The 17,591-nt window shown below is 43.8% G+C and overlaps 1 long non-coding RNA gene across 3 annotated transcripts in view; it reads left to right on the top strand.

Moving 5' to 3' along the window:
* Nucleotides 1-272: 272 nt before the first annotated feature.
* Nucleotides 273-17,591, top strand: part of LOC106008792 (uncharacterized) — a 100,114-nt gene continuing 82,795 nt past the window's right edge. The window contains exons 1-2 of one of the 3 annotated variants that reach the window (XR_015441527.1): nt 273-549; nt 5,149-5,260. This is a non-coding gene — a long non-coding RNA (uncharacterized LOC106008792). Of the gene's footprint in view, nt 550-5,148; nt 5,261-11,708; nt 11,967-17,591 lie in introns of those variants that run through there. The other 2 variants (XR_015441529.1, XR_002392115.2) reach the window with 2 other exon arrangements.

Raw genomic sequence — 17,591 nt, 5'->3', positions numbered from 1 at the left:
GTTCTGTTAAGCTCCGCCCCCTCACAAGAAGGTTCTGTTAAGCTCTGCCCCCTCTCAGGAATGTTCTATAACTCCACCCCTCTGCTTCAGGAATGTTCTGTAACTCTGCCCCCCCCCCCCGCCCCGCTTCAGCGAGTATGCTCACACAGCATGTGTTTCAGGAATGTTCTGTAACTCCGCCCCCCTGCTTCAGGGAGCATGCTTGCCTACCCTGTAGATCCCTATATAAGGAGGCTTTCATTTCTGGTAGACCCAGACTCCTCTGAGGCTGCTGGGGCTCGCCATTGTGATAAAGGTTTTTCTTCCACCTCTTCAACTGACTATCGGATTCTTGAGTCTTCAAATTATAAGAGCTGTGTTCCAGAGCTGCCATAGTGAGCTGTAAATCTCAGCTGTGCCTCAGAGCTGAGGCACTTAACTGTGACACTGAGCTGTAACACTTGGCTGTAGCACGGAGCTGCTCTGCTGCTACACCCTGAGCCTGCAGCCCTACCTGTGCTGCCATGCTGGAAAAGCACTTAGCAATCATGTGCTGGCTCCCATGTGCAGGTAAGAACCATCTCACAGTGCAGAGCCTCCTCCTCCTTCCTTCCTATGCCCCAGCTCTTTGACCCCCCAAAGCTGTCCCTTAACTCCTCCCCCCTCAGACCCTTTTGTCTCTCCTGCGGTGAGTGGCTTTGGCTTCTTTCCTTCCTATTTCTTTTCTGGTTTCTTTGGTTCCTTTCTGTCATCTTCCCTGTTCTGACCAAACAAACAAACAATAAAAAACCAAAAATCCCAACTCAACTAAACAAACAAACAAACAAAACAAAACAGCATAAAGCAGGCATCCAAGACAGAACAGAGCCAGGGTGAGGAGAGGCATATGAACAGTGCAGAGGGTCCCGTTAGCTGTCAGGGGTGGAGGAGAGGGAGGAAAACCCATTTGTGATTAATGTCTTTGGCAAATTGCTATTTCTGTTTCTACTGGGACTGTTGACAGCTACTGTCACTCATAGCCCATCTATTATTGTCATGCAGTAGTAGGGGTTGAAGTCAAGGCTGCATGCATGCTAGGCAAGCACTCCACCCCTGGTCATATCCCCAGTTCCCTGTATTATTTATGAAGAACTCACACAGCCAAGGTTTAGAGTTGAACTTGGATCCACATCTCGTGAAGGCCAGCCCGGCATTACACCTTTGTTAAACGAAGGAGTATATCAGCAAGTTGGGAGTTTATGCCTAGTTTTTGCAGCACTCTGAATGAAAAGCAAAGAAGCCACCCAGTTTTCTTCCCCGTGCTTTCCCAGTGCTACGACCCATGGCTCCTTCTGATTCTTGTTGGCATGATGGAAGCTCACATCAGCACATGGTAGGAGTCAGAACATGGTTTGCATCACTGAGAACGGTGCGGGTTCATATCCTGTGTGCACTTGCCGGGCCGTGGGGAGCCAGGGCTCGGGGTAGGCATTGTTCCGAGTGTGTCTGGACAGCACTCTGGAGAGACTGACAGTCACCGTAGGGGCCTGAGCAGAACCCCGACCAAGGAAGGAGAGCTTGTCTCTACCGCACTGATCTCAAGCCTCTCACCCGACCACCGGCTCCTCTCTTGGGCCGTCAGGCTCTGACCCAGGCGGCGTCTCCTGCTCTCCTGGCCCAGAGTGCAGACAGGGATCACAGAACTGCTCGGCCTCAGTGACCCTGTGACCAACCCTTACTTTTGGCTCCCTTTCCCTGGAGACCACCGACCCACACAGAACCTTACAAATGTGGGAAACTAGTGCATCAGAATTGAACTGTGTGGGCTTCAGAGACAAAACTTGGTTCAAATCCTAGCTGCCCCTTCCTGGCTGTGTGGCCTCTTGCAGGTTACTTAACCTTCCTTAACACCTCACATGCCTCTTCTGCTGAATGAGCATCAGAGTATCGAGCTCATAGGTAATATTTTCATTTGCTTCTTAACATCTGAATGGCCTGTGAAACTTTGTGGCCAGTCCCCACACTTGTTTATATCATTTACCCTCACTTGCCATGTGCTTCTTGAAGCCAGCTGCAGGAACTAGTTAGGAGTGACGGTGGCAGGTGGAGGTATCTGTATGAGATGCATCTGGATATGAGGCATGGACCTCTGGTGACTGCCTGAGGATGGTAGAGAGGAGCGGGAACCTCCTGGCCCTTTCTTAGTGCCATCCCTGGGTTTATCATGCATGGAGTCACCCCCTTGGGATTTCTTGTATTATTATGACTTTCCTCATTGTTTAAGCTGTCTGTCCTGGGTTTTTCGTTTCTTGAGATCGAAGGAACCCTATGTGATACAGTAATTGTCTGTGTTGCAGTGAATATTAAATAAATTCGTCTATATAAGACACTTCACACATTGCTTGGCACTTAGTAAAGAATCAATAACTGTTAGCTTTAATAAAAATGTGACTAGATCCATTATATCTGCCTCTGGGGATGGCCTAAAATGTAATTATGTCTTACTTGGTTCTCTAGAAGTTCTTGCCAGAGAGAAAAAATAAAGGAGAGGAGGCCAGCTGCTGTGGACAGAAGAGCTGACAGTGTTTTCTGTATTTATGATCATTTCCTTGGGCTGGATTCCCAGAGTGATATAACAGGGATGAACATTTCAGGTTCTTGCCACACATATTACTGAATTACTGTCCCAGTGCATTGTGCCTTTCTTTTTTCTGTATACAGCAAATATGAGCAAATGCCTTTTACTTTGTGTTGGCTAGTAACCTGGAAGTATTATTTAAAACATTTTTTTCCTGATAGGTAAAATGTGGACTCATCATTTAAATTTCATTTCTCTGGCTGGTAGTAACTTTACAAGCACTCATATCTGGGCATCAGAAATCTTCTGGTGCTGGGTGAGGTTCCGAAGCACTGGCCGAAATGGGCTGCAGAAGATTGGGAGGGAAGTTTCCCTGGCTTCCTAGGAACCTGCCCTCCAGTGGCTTTCTGGTTCAAAGTAATTAAAAGACTTGAAATAATTTTGATACTATCTTGGGCATCTAGAATTTCTTGGCTATGCTCTTTTGAGTCCTCTTCCTGAATGGGAATAGAAAAGGCAGAGCCAAAACTCTGGGTACCTTCTCACTGTAAGAGCTGCCCTTAAGTTGTGTGGGGGACCCAAAAGGTATTTTTTAAACATGAACAATTTGAATCAACACCAACCAACACGTCCAAATCTTGCAAGATTTTTTTTATAATAAAATGTCACTCTGGCCAGTGGGAGCAGTCTTCTTGCCAGGCTGCCTTCCTGGAGCTGGGGTCCACTCATGAGGCTCCTGGACAATTCAGTAAGCACAGGCCCTGCAGCTTGTTGGGGGTCCTGGACAACCATATTGGGGACTGAAGCAGAGGGTTGGAAAGCACCCAAAAGGGAGAGAGAAACAGAAGCTGAAGTCTGTTCAGCTCCAGGCTTCGTGTACCTTGCCCAGCAGCGATGCCCTGTAGGCATCAGAGTGCCTTTGGGGAGTAAGAAGGAAAGCACTCCTTTGCCTAAGCCTAACATGTACTAATTTTTATCACTGTACTAACCGCTAACCACATTGTACTTTTCCCACGTACCAGGCCCTGTGCTAAATGCTTTATACAGGGAGCCAGGTATTACTATTATCTCATTTTACTGATGCAAATGCAGCCCCTAGGTCCTGACAGACTGACTTGTGCAGGTAGCTTGATGTGGAACCTGGGTTCTAACCAGCTCTGCTAAGTCCCTAGCTTTAGTTAGGCCCCTCTGAACTCTTTGTCCCCATCTATGAGTTGAGTTTCTCTTCCACTTGCTCTTTAAAGCTGCTTTGCTTTACAGAGGCTCGCAGACCTGTTCTGTCTGATTTGTGTCAAAAACCAGGGCTATCTAACTCACGATGACCTCCAGACCGTCCCCTTTTTTGACAGCATTTCGTATGACAAATATCTGCACCCATTCAAAAAGAACTTTTGAAACAACATTTAACTATGGCTGTGGAATATTTCATTTGCATGGGCTGACTCCAAAAAAGGCACAAACAGCAGGGTCACACTTAGCCACAGGGACCTTGTCCCATGTGTGGGCCTGCTTAGCACTTCGGCTTTGAATAGCTGGCCCAAGAGCTTTGAAAAATGTTCTTCTCCTCCATTATTTTCCTAGGGAAATGTCAAAGGAACATAAAAGTCCCAAAGTTGTGCCTCTACATTAAAATACAATGAACTGGAAATTGTAGGTCTCTTCCCTCAGATCTTATGACGATAGACTCATACACAACTTTACCTCCTGGGATATAAAACAATGAGAGATAAATGGCGAAATGGAAAATTTTTGAAGTCTGCAATCATTTCCAAATTGCTATTTTCTCCTTATATTTTTAAGATGATATTAAGGTATGCTAACTGAATCTTCTCCCTCACATCCTCAGAAAACGTAATTGGACATGCAGCCAGAAAGTGAAATTTGACTTTATATATATAAGATTGCATATTGTTTTGGTGTACAATTGTAAATATATGAAAATAATTGGACCATTTGCCCACCATTGGTCAGATGATCTTGCTTTGTATAAGGATCTGTAAGAAATCTGCCACTTTCTTATGAAAGAAACCTCATTTTATTTGCTTCGCATAACCAAAGATGGGGTGGAAGGGAGCTGATAGCTTGGCATTCAGCTACAGAGCTGGTGGTTTGAATATTTTACATCTGTCAATGGGATTCCTTTTGGCATCCTATCAGGACACAATGAATTTGATTTGGGGAGGCAGAGACCCACACACCCCTTCCCTTGCGACAAAAACATCTATTGTGTGACCCAGTGAGCCAGTCTGAATTCCTCTGGCTCATGGTTCTATCTTCAATTGTCAAACAGTTACACTCGCTCCAACTTTTGACATTTCCATTTTATGTGATTCTATTGAAAGGGAATTGTGGAATATAAGATTTAATTTAAATCCTGTTTATTGTAATATGCAGACACTGTGAGTTGAGTGCTACTATTTTGAATCTCTGAGGGCTGAAATGGCTGACTTTGGAAAATACAAAGATTTAGGGGGGCTGCAATAAGCCAGGAGAATTGGCCCCTGTAGGGAGAGGACAGCTATGGAAAAAGGGAATTTGTGTGTTACCATAGTCTAGTCTGCAGCACTACTAGGTAAGAATAAAAACGTTTCTTTTTTCTTTGTCTTGTGCAGAATACCAAGTTAGGACCAATGCATGCAAAATGTAGAAGTGGGTTTCCACTTAACCCAACAATGAATTTCCTGTAAGTTCCATTTGTCCGCTGAGGAATGGCTGCTCAGGAAGGTGAGTAGCCCAGGCCACCATCCACAACAAGCCTGCCTGGCAATATGGTGATGTGATGACTGGCAAGAACTCTCAGGACCAGAGAGGTGAAGATGTCAGTCTACAATCATGGAAGGTGTGGCTTGTGTCTGGATGTCCCCTAAAACCTCAGGTGCTCATAGGTGGGGCTTTTCAGAGGTGGCTGGATCTGGGCTGTGTGAATATGGATTAAGTGTGCGTGCTCACTAAATTGGTTTAGCACAGTTCTGGGTGTGGATAATGGAAACCTCACTCTGGGTGTGGTTGGCACCCACCAATAGGCTTGTAGCTTGGATGGAATAAAAGGGAAATGAAGAAGGCAGGCTGCTTCTGTATCTTCAGAGGAGCTCCAGTCTTCACCGCCAGCTTGGGCTTCATCTCCTGGCTTCCAGCACAGGGCCTGCAGCCCCCAGCACAGACCCTTTGGCCCCTGATACGGACTCGCACGGGGCTCTGCAGTGAGCTCCAGGCTTCCACCTTTGACTGGATCTTTCTGATCTCCAGCTCCAGGCAGCCCTCTTGCCCTCTTCCACACCTGACTCTGTGGTCGGCCATTGTAAGCCCACCTTATCAATCCTTATATATTCATGTATCTTATGTTAAATCTGTTTCCTTGCTGAGCACTGCCTGATACCAGTAGTAAGAGTTAAATTTTGAATCCTAGTCGGTCTTAGGGCAAACCCTTTACTTTCCGAAGCAGTTACCATCCAAGCTCGAGGACTGCGAGGTCTGTCTTGGGAGGCCAGACTAAGCCAGGTGGGCAGGGGAAACTGGAACGCTGGGAAGGAGCATAAGTGGAATGTCCTCTCAGGTTGCTTCTACTCTTAAGGTTAGTGATTCTGTGGCCTAGTGACTCTGGCAGGCTCATGTGGAGACAAGAGAGAAAATGGGAGGGACATATTTTAAAGTGAGTAGGGAGACATTTTCTCCTTTCAGTTGCTCCCCTGAGCTGGTTCCTCCATAAGCTCAGGCTCCCCTATGCCAGGGCTCCCACATGCCTTCAGCTGTAACACATTGGATCCATTTCCGTTGTGTGAAGCTGCCTCTCCTGCCAGACTCTCCTGCTAGAGGTCAGGACTCATCCCAGGTACCTGGCCCCCTCTGCGCCCCTTTCTCATCCTCAGGAGGTTGTTGGTGTCCAGCACCTCCATGTTCTGGAATAAGTGAATGAGTATGGAGATGTATTTTATAAAACACCTTTTGCCATCACTCTAGGGCATGCTGTAATCAACTGCAGATAAAATGTAGTTATGACCCCTGACTAGGGGCTTTAACTGGATGGATGGCGCCATCTGTGAGGGGTGTGCAGGATGGCCATTGACTATACAATCACAAATGGTCCTGGTGCAGCAACCGAGGAATCACAGATAAGAATTAATATATCAACACCAGAGAGATCAAGCTGAGGCTTTGTAAAAGTGCTACGAAAATTAGCAGGAGAGTTTAGCTGTGTTTGGAGTAGGAAAGATAACAAAGAATATACATCCCTACAGCTGGGGGCAAGTCGTAGGTAGGTACACGGTAGAAAGAAACAAATGTGACAGTGTTTGTGTGTTTTTGTCTTTTTTTGTGGCCAACTCCTGAACTTTTCTGTCCATACCCTTTTCTGCGAATTTCCTATATCTTTGACTAAATTATTGACATGGAAATTATTATAAAACTATAACTTGACCTAGCTGTAGCTTCTCTGGTCCAGTTGATTGGTCTGGAAATGGACTCTGCTCTGATCTGGCCAACGGATTCTTTTCTTGGAGCAACTAGAATTGGGACAAAAGAGATTTGTCAAATTTTAGTGACCAAATCCATAAGCTAAAAATGTCAGCTCACTCAGTGGTTGCGTTCCTGCTAGGCTGTGTCCCAGGGGGCAGCAAAGGTGGCACAAGAAGAGCAGAGGTGGGAGACAGTGTGGGTTCCAGGCAGCTTCTGCCCACCGCTCCGGGGTCTCCAGACCCATGTACCCTGTCCTCCTCACTTGGTCAGGTTAGTTAACTTCCTTGTTTCCATAGCGGAAGCAAGTTGGAGTTGAGTGACATGACCACGAGGGTTCTCACAAATACATGTGTCTGCCAAGATGGATGGAGGTCAGCTGGAAACAACAGAGACCACATGTGGTTAAGGGGGACTGAGGAGAGCCTGAGAGTGGGCTGTCCACACAGAGCTCTCCCATCGAGGGTACGGAGGGAGCTTCCTGTCAGCAGCCTTTGGGTAATCTTGGGAGACATAGGCGGGGTCAGATTATGAGAAATAAAACCTATTTCCTACATGGACACTGCAAGTTTCTTTACCTTCTTTGCATTTCAATTCTCCCATTGGAATTGTATGAAGGTATGTATCTTTGTAAAATTCATGTCCTATTGCACCTTACTGCCTTTCTCATGCATCATGGGATGCCATGAGATTCTAGAAAGTGCTTTGTACAGCTTTACTTTCTGTGGAAAGGCCAGGGGTTGTCACCATCATTAAGCTGACTAATGTAATAAACAGAAAACAGTTGATAGCCTCTTTTATTACCAGGCTAGAGTCAGGTAATAGTTGTTAATGGCAATGTGCTTGCAACACTCTGCAGCAAATCCTGATGAATTGTCAATTGTCAATTCTAAGTCATCTGACTTGCCATGGGTTATGTATGGTACAATATGCTTGTGTAATACTGTAGTTATTTTACCAGGGTAAAAGAGTGTTATCAGCTTTTTTACCTTAATGAAAATCTTATAAAATTTATTGTCACCTGGCTGTAAACACTAGCTTAGTCCTGAAATAAAGCAGGCCATTTCCACCTCTATTAATTTCTTTTCCATTATTCTATGAAAAATGCACTATGTCTTTAGCGTGGCAGAGGGGGCCGACAGATAGTGTAGTATAATGGCATACAAGTCAGCTGAGGAAAGAATTTGAGAAAAAATGATCTCAAAAATAACAAATGCAGCATATATTAAGGACTGAACTTGTAAACTGAAGAGATACTTAGATATTCATCAAGTCTTGGGACTTCAACTTCCTTAACATTTGTGTATTCCACCTCTTTCTCTAAAACCCTATTGGCAGTTACCAAAGTTGGAATACACAGACTCTTCCCAAATTACTGCAGCTAGCTCCACACTGGTTCTGAGAATCATCTTTAATTTAGTAAACACATCACCTCTACTCGGGAACTTTGGCTTGAAGACATCTAGTAGGGATTTCCTGATGAATGACCTCTGTCCCTTCTTGCTACCTTCCATCTTTCATCTGATATCATGGACAGGTTTCTCTATTTCTTTTCTTTTTATTAGATTGGGACCCCCTACATGCAAAAGTAAAATTTCAATGATGCCAGAACAACCTCTGGATAAAATTAAAGGAAGGAAATAAAGGAATTTAGAAAAATTTCTTCCTTGACAAAGTCTGTATTTCAATACTATTTTCTGGTTGTGAATTCCTGTTTTACATATCATCTGCCCAGTAATAATAATTCTTCCCTTTTTCCTTGAAGACCTATCTTAATTTTCTTACCTCCACACCAGACAAAGCAGATGGGCAATTTAGATTGATTACATAGATTATGTACACAAAAATGCAAAAGAGGGAAACTCATTAATTGCCTTAAAATATTGCCCTGATAATTATCCTTATTTTATGTGGGAGGAATCTGAGGTGCAGAGTGGTTAAAGTGACTGTCCTTGCTCACAGTGCATGAACAAATGGCAGAAGCAAGTTTGAAACCTCCAGGGCACGTCATTTTTGAGGGCCGCCATGCAATGTTGAAAGGCTTTGCAAAAGGAGAGAAGAATATGGAGAGGAGGAGCAATGGTTTGAGAAGGACAGAAACAGTGAGGCTGAGGTGAAAGCAGTGCGTCTGAGACCACAGTGGCTGATGGGGTCAGCTACATTTTAAATTCACCAGCATCTGTGCGCGAATGCCTGGGATCCCCTCTCCTCTATACCTACAAATTCTTGGTGTGAGAAACTTTTCTTTTCCCTTGTTTTTGGTGGGGAAAACAGGATATCATTAAAAGGGCTAAGTTTCCCATCTGAGAAGTCTCTTTTGGCCTAAATACACAGAGAACCAGGAGTGGCAGGCAATGAAAGAGGTGATGATTCTGAATAAGATATCTGACATCTTATGTAGACATTTTGTAGGGAGGATTTGACATTCTGGAGCTGGTGGCATTGAGAGTTTTGAGCCCACTGATTAATGGGCAGTATCTGTCCTTTCTCCTATTCCATACTCTCCTGGGATGTGAGGATATTTTCATGAGTATTTTATTTCCTTCCATCTCTAGCACTTGACATGGCTTCCATTTCGTAACAATGATAAATAACTTTTTTGGAACATAGATGCTTGCGAGATCTCAGGGATGTAAGTAGGATAGTAGGATCTCGAGAACACAAGTCTCACTGAAGCAGGTTCAGGGGACGTCTGGGGTAGGAGTGTGGGAGTAGGAGACATTGGCCACATGGTTGAGAAACTGGGTAGCAGTAGATAAAATAAGAAGCGCAATGGGATATTGATCTTATATTATTGTTGTAAGATAGAAGATACATGGCTTAGAAATGTTGGTGGGCATAAGGGAAAAAGTTTTATTTTTTAGAATAAATTGTTTCTTCTTTGATTACTTATTCTCTCTTTAAAACAATTTATATTAAAGAGTCACCTAAGTGTTAGTATCTCATCTCTTCATCTGTAATAATAATTATTATATGACTTTAAAGCTTCTTCAAGTCTTTCAGCACTTTCCAGAACCTTCTGTGTATGGTTCACAGCTGACAACATGGCCGTCCTCCACGATGCAGCTCCTGCTTTCTTCTCCAGTGTCGTCTTTGTCAGAGGAGCCATGCTCCTTTACACAGATGATCTGCCTTCCCGCACTGTTCCCTCAGCTTGAAATTTCCTATTCTGCTCCTTTTCTGCTTGGTAATTTTCCTCTTAGCACAGGCAATGCCCCCAGAAGGCCAGTTCCCACCCCAGCCATCTGGGTGCTCCCAGAGCCATCCACGCTTTCCTCTTCGCTCACCCATGCCACATCATATGATGATGTTCTGTTTACTGGCTGTCTGGACTCTGAGTGTTTGATGGCAAAGGGCATGGCTTTGGCCTCTTGTCCTACTTCCTTAGCTTGCCTCCTGAGAGCACTGCAATAATTTTCTATTTGCTGTGAATGAAACAAGAGGAAAGGACCCTTACCCATTTGTAGCACTAACTGTTTCAAAATTCCACTGCCTGTTTCTCTTTTATGGCTTTAAAAGACAAATGTTTTATTGTTTGTTATTTTTATGGTTGCTTGATTCTAAATTCTATTTTCCTCGCATTTCTGTGTGGTCCATTTCAGACCTGCACGGAGTTTTTGAAGGCAGTTACGGAAACAGCAATGCACAACAAATAGCTTCTTCTTTCTTCCAACAACATTGCTACATCAAGTCCTATGTCCTATCCCCATGTGTGCAGTATCTGAGCTGCTTTTCCAGCCCCAGGACTGGCGGTTCCCAGTTTCATGTGATAATATGTAGGACAGTTTCACACATTGGTGCATAATACATTTAATTTCTCGGGGTAAATTCGTGGTTCAAAGAGTATAAAAGTTTTTATGACTCCTGCCACCACTCCTAAATTGCTTTCTGGAAAGATTATGCCACGTTATAGCCACACCACCTTATCTATTTTCCTTCAAAGTTCCTGATGGTGTTTTGCCATCTGAAAAATAGCATGGATGAAAGAATGGATATGCTTCTATTATTATTAGTTCTAAAGTAGAAGTTCAGAATATTTTGATATGCACTTCTGTAGTTATTAAGAAAGAGAATTGTCCTGTGTTTCTTGTTTGTATTTTCTTGTGTTAGTTATTTACACATATGGGTAGGAATAGTTGGAAGGAGAGGAGTAGACACTAATACTGAATAAAGCTGACCTAATCAATGGGCAATAATCCAAAAAGGTTAGCAAGGAACAAGAAAGGGAGTTTATCTTGTAAGGAGGGAGGAACATAATTTTTCCCAAGAGAAACACAAAAGAAGGCAAAAATATGTGAGAGGGAATGGACACAATAATAAGGAGTAGTAACTGATGCTTAATGGGGACTTAATGCGTCAGTTATGGAACTAATTGCTTTCTGTGCATCTCCTCGTCTAAGCCTCAGAACCATCCACTTCACAGATGGGGAGACTGGAGCTCAGTGAGGCCGGAGTCACGGTCACAGCCAGCTCCAGAGCACGCACCCTGGACGTCTGCGCTGTAATCCGGGGTAGATTGGAGGGGAGGATTCCTGTGCTTCTGACTCAGTGAAAGAGGCGAGGGTGTTGTCAGAGAGGCACCACGAGGAGAGTGTGCCGTGCCGCGAGGTGACAGAAGCAGCTGAACCCGGGGCATCTTTCAGCGATACTTCTCAGCCACGCTCTGGGCTTTGACAACAGAGACAGAGAAAAAGGCAGGGGGGGGGGGGGGGGAGGAGAAAAAGAGAGGGCGAGGCTAGGTTAATGAACTGCTGGGCACTGGCTGGGCTGAGGGAGGCCCAGCAACCTGGAGGGGGAGGGCGGCATTGAAGTGGTGGATGGGTTGTCTAGGCCAGGCAGGGCCCACAGGGGCACCCGGCCACCACTCCATCGCTACAGTTGTGACCCGGGCCACTGACTGCCAGACGCCATGATCGGCCATCTCTGGCTCTCAGGCTGCTGCCCAGGCTGAAGGAGGGTGTCACCAGCAGTCTGCTCTCAGGTCGGGCTCTTACCACCAGTGTGTTTCCCTGAACCCCAAACCCGCAGGTATCCCCATGCAGCTGTAGCGCGCTTGAGTGTTTCCGCAGGCGTATGACAGCAGCAGGGGGCAGAGGGAAGCTGCTTTCCCTGCCTCCAATATCAGCAGGAGAGCTAGCATGCAAACTCGGTATCTGATGAGGAATCGGAGGCTTAGAGGGTCAGAGAAGCGGCCCGGAGTTGCACCACCGGGGGCTGATGGAGCCAGAATCCCAGCGCAGCTGTTTAAAAATGTAGGCAAAGCATGTTCGGAAGTCAAAGGGCAGCGCTGATGCAGAAAGCTCTCAAGCCAAGCCAAGCCAAGGCCTTTAGGAAGTGGAAGAGAAGGAGGAAACAAAGGAGGAGGAAGAGGAGGACAGGGTGGTCAGGGCCTCGGCTTTGGTACTGATCTGTTCTGATGGACAAACCCACACAGAGGCTGGGTTTTCCCTCCTTTGTCTTCCCCACAGCTGCCCCCGATTAGCTCCTCTCTAAAGCCGCTGCCCATCGGGGGCCAATTCTCTTGCCCTTTGCCCAGGCTTTTGATCAGAGGGTGCTGGGCACTAAAGCTGCAGCTAGGAAGCTGTTCCTTGGGGCTTCCTGGGCAGGCTTCAAAGGTTGGAAAGCAATTTGCAGCTTTTGTGTGGAAGGCCTGGGGATTCGGGGAGGGCGTGCACTGGTTGGCGGGGAACTAATTAGGCCCAGTAACTGTTTGGTCACCTCAGCTTCACTTGAAAGCCCTCCAGGAGAATGGGGTGCGGAGGACGGGGACCACTTTGTGCTCGGCAGGAAGTTTGCTGCCGCTGTGCAAGTGGCAGGTTTGGAAAATGAGGTCTGGGGAGACCTGTACTTAATAGGCCCTGGGAGATGGCAAATGGGCCCCCCGGAGCCAAATCCTGCACATACATACTGCAGTGGGCTGTGCTGAGGCCGTAATACTGTAATGCTATGCATTCTTTTTCCCCCTCTGGGTTGTCTTTTTATATAGAACTACAAATTCTGGATCACATACACTATTGTATCCTTATTAATAAAAGATATCCACTCTTATCAATGAATTAACTGTTCCCATAGTGACTAATGCACTTTTCAAGAGTGAAATTGTAATGTTCTGAAAGCAGCTCCCCTAAGGAAATGTCAGAAACGTCTAAAGATATTTGGATTATTTATAAATCATGATTCTGCTGGTGTTTTCTGGGGAGGAGAGGAGTGGAAAGATGTGCTAGTCGGTCACTCTTTAGGGATACAGAGTACATGTAGAACTGGAGTTAAGACCTTCATTTCCAAGGTTGAGTAGACTTAGCTCTAATTCTGAATTTACTGCTTAGTAGCTGCGTGACTCTCCCCAGGTAAACATCACTCTCAGTCTACATTTCCTTGTGGGATGATCGTGGAATCTCCTAAGATTGTGAATAGTTAATAACTAAGCCAGGAAGGCACAAAGCAAGAGTTCAGTGTACATTAGTTGTTATGATTGTCACCGAAACACTCCTTTCTGCTAGCTGTTAAAGTTAATAAGTAACCGCCGCAGTGCATCCAGGCGCTCCCTCTGTCTCCCCTTTTACCCAGTAAGCAGCAGGCAGAGGCTCCCAGCTCATTCCTGTCTCCTCGGGGCAGCTCCAGTAGTAATTTTGATTTCTGTCTTAGTTACTGCATGTTCAGTCTTTAATTGGGACTGCAAGCCAACAGGACTGACTGGATAAATGTGTACAGGTTTGCTTCAAAGTTGGGCTAAGTATCACAACCTAGTTATGTCAAGGGCCATTGGCTGTGGTGTCGGCCAATGATTTTTCTCTCTCATGTGTCAGCTTTGCACTTCTGTCCCATTCGTGTTCAACATAGCAGCTTTACAGGACCTCTCTGCTGTTACCCAGGGCCTAGGGTTCTGTGGACAGGGTTTTGTTGTCCCGGCTGCACACCCTCATCAGGGGCGCCCTGCCTTTTCCCTGGGTGGCATCTCTGTTTTGTGCTCCTGGGGCAGCAGCGTAGCAGACTGAACTGGCACATAGTGAGAATGGGGTATAGCTGCTGGGTGGCCTGGCCTTGTTAAATGCTATGCATGAGAGTCTTGAACAAATGAGGAAGTATACTTTAAAACTCAGGGAGAACATTTATGATATATCAGGAACTCTGCTCCTTATTGTATAGACATTTCAATTTTATTTATTTATTTATTTATTTATTTATTTATATATTAATTGGTACATTTTAGGTATACAATACATTTACATTTATCATTGGGTGTTTGTACCTGAACATGATATATCTTATTTTTATTTTTATTTTTTTAATTAAATTCTTTTATTGGTACATTTTAGGTACACAACACAATTACATTTCTCATGGGGAATTATACCTTTACATGATGCATCTTGGTTCTTATTTTTTCCCCAGTCCTAGCCCTCCCTTCAGGCCCTCCACCCTTCCCTATTTACAAAGACTTTATTTCCATTTTTTCCATTTCTCATCATTTTTCCTTTCCCTTCTTTCCTTTTCCCTGCCCCTCCCACTACCCCTACCCCTTTGGACCTTTTCTTCCTATTTTGCATTATTGATTACTCATTCTAATCATTGGTACATTTTAGGTATACAGTATAATGACATTCATTATTGGAAATTTGAACCTTTACATAGTCACTCTTGGTTCTTATTTTTCACCCTTGCCCAGCCCTCTCTTCCACCCCTCCAGTCCTCCCTATTTACAAAGATTTTGTTCCTATTTTTCCATTTCTCATATTAATCCCATATCCTTCTATCCTTTCCCCTATTCCTCCCACTTCCTTCCCCTTTGCCCTTTTTCTTCCTATTTCACATTACCTATTATACATTTTAGTCCTTATTTACACTTTCAGTTTCTCACACCAGAGAAACTATTCGGTATTTATACATGTGTGTCCTATTTATTTCACTTAAGAGTATTGCCTCAATGTGCATCCACTTAGCTATAAATGTCTCTAATTTCTCATTTTTTATGGCTGGGTAGTACTCCATTTTATAAAAAAATCACATTTTCTTCATCCGGTCTCCAGTTGATGGGCATTTGGGCTGTTTCCCGGTTTTAGCTATCACAAACTGTGCTGCTATGAACATGGGCGCACATATATCACTGTGGTGTGATTCTTTTAATTCTTTGGGGAAAATCCCCAGCAGTGGAATAGGGGGGTCAAATGGGACTTCCAGTCCTAGTTGTTTGAGGTATCTCCATACTGATTCCCACAGTGGTTGCACCAGTCTACACTCCCACCAGCAGTGGAGCAGGGTTCCTCTTTCCCCATAGCCCTGCCAGCATTTGTTATTGGTGGATTTCATGACAGCAGCTATTCTTTCTGGAGTGAGGTGGAATCTCAGCATTGTTTTCATTTGCATCTCTTGAATGACCAGTGATGTTGAACATTTTTTCATGTATTTATTTGCTATTTCTACTTCTTTGTCTGAGAAATGTCTGTTCATTTCAGATGCCCATTTTTGGATTGGGTCTTTAAATTTTGGAGGTCTGATCTTTTTAAGCTCTTTATAGATTCTAGATAGTAGACCTTTGTCTGAGGAAAAGCAAGTGAAGATTTTTTCCCATATTGTGGGTTGTCTCTTCACACTGCTGGTGGTTTCTCTTGCTGTGCAGAAGCCTTTTAATAAGAAGAGATCCCACTTGTTGATTGTTTGTGCTAGTTCACAGGCAACTGAGGTTTTGTTCATAAAATCTTTTCCCACACCGATGTCTTCAAGGGTTCTACCTAACCTCTGTTCCAACTGGTTCAGAGTTTCTATTTTAATATTTAGATCTTTAATCCATTTCAGTTTTAGTTTAGTGCATGGCGAGAGATACAGGTCTAGTTTTAATCTTTGGCAAGTTGAAGCCCAATTTTTCCAGCACCATTTATTAAAGAGGCTATCTTTCCTCCAGTGAGGGTGTTTGGCTCCTTTATCGAAGATGAGATGGCTGAGTGTGTCTGGCATTGTTTCTGCATCTTCTAATCTGTTCCACTGGTCCTCAGGTCTGTTTCTTTGCCAGTACCATGTTGTTTTTATGACAGTAGCTTTGTAGTATAGTTACAGGTTGGGGATTGTTATACCCCCTGCCATGTCTCTGTTACCTAGAATTGCTTTTGCTATTCTGGGTCTCTTCTTGTTCCAAATGAATTTTTGGATTGTTTTTTCAAGGTCCATGAAGTGTGCTGCTGGGATCTCAATTGGAATTGCATTAAATCTATATAGCAGTTTTGGAAGTATGGCCATTTTCACTATATTAATCCTTCCTACCCAGGAGCAGGGGATGTCTGTCCATTTTCTGATATCATCTTCAATCTCTCTTTTCAGAGTGCCATAGTTTTCAGAGAAGAGGTCTTTGATTTCTTTTGTTAGGATGATTCCTAGGTATTTCAGTTTTTTGGATGCTATTGTGAAAGGAATTATTTGCCCTATTTCTCTCTCAGTGAGTCTGTCATTTGTGTAGAGGAAAGCTATTGATTTTTGTGTGTTGACCTTGCAACCAGCTACTTGACTGAATTTGCTTATTAAGTCTAGAAGACTTTTGATGGAGTTCTTGGGGTCTTCTATGTAGAGTATCATGTCATCTGCAAATAATGACAGTTTGACTTCTTCATTTCCTATCTTTATTCCTTTTATTTCTTTCTCTTGTCTAATTGCCATGGTTAATGTTTCCAGGACTATATTGTTCGGGTCTGTTTCTTTGCCAGTACCATGCTGTTTTTATCACAGTACCTTTGTAGTATAGTTTCAAGTTGGGGATTGTGATACCCCCAGCCATGCCTCTGTTGCCCAGAATTGCTTTTGCTATTCTAGGTTTCTTCTGCTTCCAAATGAATTTTTGGATTGTTTTCTCTAGTTCTGTGAAGTATATTGTTGGAATTTCAATCGGTATTGCATTAAATCTATATAGTAGTTTTGAAAGTATGGCCATTTTCACTGTATTGATTCTTCCTACCCAGGAACAAGGGATATCTTTCCATTTTCTTATATCCTCTTCAGTCTCCTTCTTCAGAGTGCTATAGTTTTCAGTGTAGAGGTCTTTTGCTTCCTTTCTTAGATTGATTCCTAAATATTTCATTTTTTTAGATGCTATTGTAAAAGGAATTATTTCCCGAATTTCTCTCTCAATGGGTCTGCTATTTGCATATAAGAAGGCTATTGTTTTTTGAGTGTTGACCTTATATCCAGCTACTCTACTGAATCTGTCAATTAGGTCTAGAAGGCTTTTGACCAAGCTTTTTGGGTCTTCTATGTAAAGTATCATATCATCAGCAAATAATGACAGTTTCACTTCTTCCTTTCCTATTTTTATTCCTTTTATTTCTTTCTCTTTTCTAATTGCTATGGCTAATGTTTCCAGAACAATATTGAACAGGAGTGGTGATAGTGGGCATCCTTGTCTTGTTCCTGATTTTAGTGTGAAAGTTTTAAGTTTTTGACCATTTAGTATGGTGTTGGCTGTTGGTTTTTCATAGATAGCCTTAATCAGGTTGAGATAAAGACATTCTATTCCAATTTTCTGTAGCGTTTGTATCATGAATGGGTGCTAAATTTTGTCAAATGCTTTTTCTACATCTATTGAGATGATCATATGGTTTTTGTCCTTGACTCTGTTAATATA

This window comes from Heterocephalus glaber, unplaced genomic scaffold (genome assembly GCF_053883595.1).
Source record: "Heterocephalus glaber isolate CG9 unplaced genomic scaffold, H.glaber_assembly_v1.0 deba00000281, whole genome shotgun sequence".
In the NCBI taxonomy this organism is placed as follows: Eukaryota; Metazoa; Chordata; class Mammalia; order Rodentia; family Bathyergidae; genus Heterocephalus; species Heterocephalus glaber.
Note: the sequence above shows the minus strand (reverse complement) of the source record. Positions and strands in the feature narration are given on the sequence as shown.